The sequence below is a fragment of the Podarcis muralis genome, chromosome 2, assembly GCF_964188315.1.
Source record: "Podarcis muralis chromosome 2, rPodMur119.hap1.1, whole genome shotgun sequence".
Classification (NCBI taxonomy): Eukaryota; Metazoa; Chordata; class Lepidosauria; order Squamata; family Lacertidae; genus Podarcis; species Podarcis muralis.
The window spans coordinates 894,254-899,181 of record NC_135656.1 but is presented as its reverse complement, the minus strand read 5'-3'; positions in this window follow the sequence as shown (position 1 = coordinate 899,181).

Here is a 4,928-nt window from a genome sequence, read left to right as displayed (position 1 = left end):
GTGCTATTTGGCTTACCCCGACGCATGCGCCTCTTCCTCTTCCCCGCCCCCTCGGGCGCGGTTGGGAGGCGGGGCCTCCGCCAGAGAGGCAGCGGGGGGCGGGGCCTGGGCTCAAGTGGAATCAGTCGCCGAGCCCGGGGCATCTAGGCCCCCCCCCCCCCGCCCCCGCCTGAGCTGCAGAGGAGGGAGAGGAGCCTCCGGGCTCCCAGGTAGTCCTAGGCGCCCCACGGCCTCCCGGAGGCCAGGGCTGTGCAGCCCCACGAGGCGCAGGTTCGCACGCAAAACAGACAGGCGCGCCCAGGGCAAAGGAACTTCCCCTTGACGGGAGCCAGGTTTGCACCCGAAGTTTGACAGGTGGGCAAAGCAGCAGACCTGTCAATCAACTGACAGCAGGATGACTTTGGGTGACCTTTTCCCCCTTCTGCCAACAGAGTGTCTTGCAAAGTGCCCCACAAGTCAACACTTTGCCCAACAGAGGAAATAAAGAGCTCCCAACAGAAAATGAGAAATTGAGGGTCTCAGTGTAGTTGTCTTGCAGGTTGCCCTTCCTCCCCTGCCCCCACCCCCAGAAACAAAACATAGCAACAGACACAGAAGTGGCCAGGATTTAAGGGAAAGACAACAGCCTTGCAGTGCATTCCAATATGAACAGTACAGTGGTACCTCAGGTTACAAACACCTCAGGTTGGAGACTCCGCTAACCTCGGTAGTACCTCGGGTTAAGAACTTTACCTCAGATGAGAAATCGTGCGGTGGCGGTGGCACAGCGGCAGCGGGAGGCCCCATTAGCTAAAAGTGGTGCCTCAAGAACGGTTTCAGGTGAAGAACGGACCTCCAGAACAAATTAAGTTCATAACCAGAGGTACCACTGTACAGGTTAGAGGAATGGTTGAGGCTCTCATATAAAACACACCTCAGGTTGATCTACTTACGCTTCCCTCTCAGCCTAAATCTGAACCATTCCAGTATTCTTTTATCAACTCCATCACACCCGAGCTCAACCAGAACAGAGCAGAAGGGCCTGGCCAGGGACAGGGTGTCCCATTTCACCACCTGAGGTGAAAGGATACCACCCCCCTCACTTACCTGGGTTGTGCAGCTTCCACTGCACCTTCCAGGTTCAGAGGAGATCTTGAGAGAGCCCTGAGAAATCTCCCCAGAAATCTCTGTTCATCCATGGTAGCAGGACCTCCTTGGATTCCGCCACCTGAGGCAGCTGCCTCAGTTTGCCTCCTGGGTCCAGCCTGCCTATTTTGGTGCTATCCAAACCAGCCAAGTTCACCAGCCACACATCACTGGCCAGGATGGATGCAGTGAACCACAAAACTTCCACAAAAACCACATTCCAATACCTGTTCTGGGCCTAAAGGTTTTTCCGGGGGAAATGCCTGGAATGGCAACATCTAAGAAACCCAAACCAGGGTGCTATTCCTAATGAATTATAACAGTGCAGCTTTCAGTTGCACAATGTAACTTCCCTGCCCTTTCCTCTCCCTGTGCGCCTGGAGGGGGATCCCCCCAACCCTCAGGGGGGACGCAGGGAGAGGGTGCGTAAATCACATTACGCAGGTAAAGGTCATTCAGTAGCATAACTTGTTAGCAGAATAACGCCCCAAATTCAAGTCACATTGTTGTTTTGGCCAATTTTTCTGGATTCATCCTTTAACTACAATGGATAGCAAGCCTGGATTCTGTGAAAGTTTGGGATCTTACTGCACCAATCCCATCAGCTGGTATCTTGGTTCTCAGACTTAATCCGTTCCACAAGTCCATTCCAAAACCAAGGCGTGCTTTCCCATAGAAAGTAATGCAAAATAGATTAACCAGTTCCAGACTTTTAAAAACAACTCCTAAAACAGCAATTTAACATGAATTTTACTATCTAATGAGACCACTGATCCATAAAATGAAAGCAATAATACATTGATTGATTGTGTAATACAGCCACACAATCAATCAATCAGTAGTTGAACTGGGCTCCACAGTGTCACAAAAACAAAAAGAGCTGCAGAAATAAAAATGCAAAATAAATAGCAAAGACAGACAGACCTCAGCGCAACACTCAAAATGGAAGCATGGCACTCAAATCAGAAGCGTAACACTCAAAACGGAGCATGTTCGGCTTCTGAAAAAAAGTTCGTAAACCAGAACACTTAGAGTTTGCAGAGTTAGATTCCTCATTGATTGAGTACCAAGGCGTTTGAGAACCAAGGGACCACTGTATTCTTGTCTTTGTATCCCACCTTTCCTGCAAGGAGTTCAAGATGGCTTAGAGCAGGGGTGTCAAATTCATCGGAGGCCGCATCAGCCGCTAGAGGGCAGACATTCTCTGGCTTGTAGGCTGCCGCGCATGCGCTGAAGAGGCGGCTTTCTTGTGTCAAAAAAAAAGAAGCGAGAATAAAAGGTGAAGGCTGGTGGCCGGCGGCGGCTACACGGGCCACATGATGAGGTCTGGCGGGCTGGATTCGGCCCGCGGGCCTTGTGTTTGACACCCGTGGCTTAGAGTGTCCCCTCTCCATTTCATCCTTGCAACAACTCTGTGAGGTAGGCTAGGCTAAGAGTGACCAGCTCAAGGTCACCCAGGGAGCTTCACAGCTGTGATGTCTCAAATGGGTTGGCAGGGTTAGCTCAGAAGTTGGAGTTGCAGCCATAATCAAAAAATTTATTGCCTGGAATAGGTGCTTGAATGTGGATTCTGTTGAAGTTTTGCGGGATTTGCATCATTCCCACTTGGCTCCAACATAAGAGTTATTTGAATGGCTTGTAAATTTGCATTCCAGGTCCCTTTCCTGAAATACACATTTTGCCTGGAAACAGAACATGGTTTCTGTAGTCAAAACAAAAAAAATTCCTTCCAGTAGCACCTTAAAGACCAACTAAGTTAGTCTACTTCAGTGTTTCCCAACCGGTGTTCCGCGGCACACTAGTGTGCCGCCGGACGTTGCCTAGTGTGCCGTGGGAGTAGTGGCGTAGCGTGGGGGGTGCCAGGGGTGCCAGTAGCACCGGGCGCAACATCTGCGGGGGGCGCGAGTCCAGAGGGAAGGGACAAGTTCCTTCCTCCGCCGGGCTCCCCGCCGCCACCGCCAGCCTTGCGCCCTAGCGCGCGCGCCCCCCGCCGCCGCTGCGGCTGCGCTCCACTCACTGCTCGCAGGAGGAGCAGCCGCTGCAGCAGCGCTGACACCGCCACCGACGCCTGGCCGGGCACGGGCAGCCTCCGCACCCCGACGCCGACGCCATCCCCTTCCCCCTTTTTTTCCAGAGCTGGGGGAGGGGGAGGTTTTAAAAGGGGGTCTTGCATTGGCGATCCTGCAGCACTTTGGGCCGCACGACGCGAGCGCGCAGCACGGATCAGCCACGACCCCACCCCGTGCATTTCCCGGGGGAAAGTGCTCCACGTGGGAGGCGCGTTTCCCCTTCATTCCCTCTCGTGCAAATCCTCCTTGGGTTCCCTCCCCCGTCTTTCCTCTCCCTACCTCACAAAAGCCTCACCTCGTCGCCTCCTCGCTGCCTCTCGCCTCCGCAGGAGCGTTTCCCTCCGCGGAAGAAGGAGCAGGGCGCTTTTGCAACTTTGCCTTCCCCGCCCCACCACGGAGCACATTTTCCTCACCCCCCCCAACCCCCGCATGTAGAATAGAAGCCCTCCAGCCTCCACGGTGCACAAACTCTCCCCTCTGCAACGAAGCGCTTTGTTGCATATCTTTGGTGAGGTTTTTAGGCAGTCTTGGTGCACCTTAAATCAGCGCTAATTGCGCCTGGACGCAGTATTTACTTCTGAGTAGGCCCCCTTCTCCCCCCCCCCCCGTAGCACCTGACGTTGCTATTCGTATCATCAGGTTTGTTTGTTGATAATTTAATTGTTTTAAAAGCATCATGCTAAAGAGCTCTCTCCCACCCCCCAGACCCTTGGGCAAAACAGAAACACACACATACACAAACACAGAGATTGAGCCCTGCAGGTTTTATGAAATGAATGGATTCTGAATGCCTGTTTCAGTGGCTTGTCCGCCTTAGGCTGCTGGGCCAGACACCTGTTACACGGTGCAGTCCGTAAGCTGTGAGCGCTGCTACCTGCCGCCGAGACCACGTAACGACAGTCTTGAAAGACCTACATTGGCTCCCAGTACCTTTCCGAGCACAATTCAAAGTGTTGGTGCTGACCTTTAAAGCCCTAAGCGGTTTCGGTCCAGTATACCTGAAGTAGCGTCTCCGCCACCATCGTTCAGCCCAGACACTGAGATCCAGTGCCAAGGGCCTTCTGGCAATTCCCTCACTGTGAAAAGTGAGGTTACAGGGAACCAGGCAGAGGGCCTTCTCGGTAGTGGCGCCCGCCCTGTGGAATGCCCTCCCATCAGACATCAAAGAGATAACCATTACCTTCTATGCTGTTACTATTTTTTTTTTTTTTTTTTTACATAAGTAAAAAGTGACTTTTCCCCATCTGGCATGGTGGTGTGCCTCGAGATTTTTTTCATGAAACAAGTGTGCCTTTGCCCAAAAAAGGTTGGGAAACACTGGTCTACTTAGTTGGTCTTTAAGGTGCTACTGGAAGGAATTTTTTTTGTTTTGACTATGGCAGACTGTAGTGTAGTTGGTACTGTTTAGAAATCATTCTTTGGCCAAGCCACGATAGTGAGGCCTTGTGGGTAACCAACAAGCCACAAGGACCATAGGAAATAAGTTCTGTCCCTTTAACCTCAGACTAGCTGGCTCCTTGGTGTGAAAGGTTTATGGGGATCAAGGAAGCCCTAATTTCATGAAATGCTTGACACCTGGGTCTCAGGGTGTGAACACCCCCTCCCAACGATGTTATCTGTCCTTGAAGTGCTTGGGAATGGGGATCTGGATAGTTTCCACGGAAGGGAGTAAACTCTTTGATTTGGGTTTTGCATTCTAAATTGACCCAGCTGCCAAGGGGTAGATTGATTGAC